We start from the raw sequence: 287 nt of genomic DNA on the forward strand, positions 1-287 counted from the left end.
ACCCGCCCAACTATGACCCCCGGATACAGACGGTTCTATATCACTTTTGAAATATCAGATTAAACGGGGAGAAGAAACTTTAAGATAGTTAAATCGAGCAATATTTAAAAAGCCCCTGAAATTGATTAACGGCATGATATACTCCTATATACTGTAATGGGATAGTTACAATTTCTTCATTGAAGAGTAATATCTGCTTCAAATTTCTAAAAACTACATCTCGACAAACGATTGACACGGAATCCTCATACAAGACTAAAAAGACAGGAAACTGCTCGTAGATTCCG

The sequence above is a fragment of the Halyomorpha halys genome, unplaced genomic scaffold (genome assembly GCF_000696795.3).
Source record: "Halyomorpha halys isolate HHAL.00 unplaced genomic scaffold, Hhal_1.1 Scaffold1053.1, whole genome shotgun sequence".
In the NCBI taxonomy this organism is placed as follows: Eukaryota; Metazoa; Arthropoda; class Insecta; order Hemiptera; family Pentatomidae; genus Halyomorpha; species Halyomorpha halys.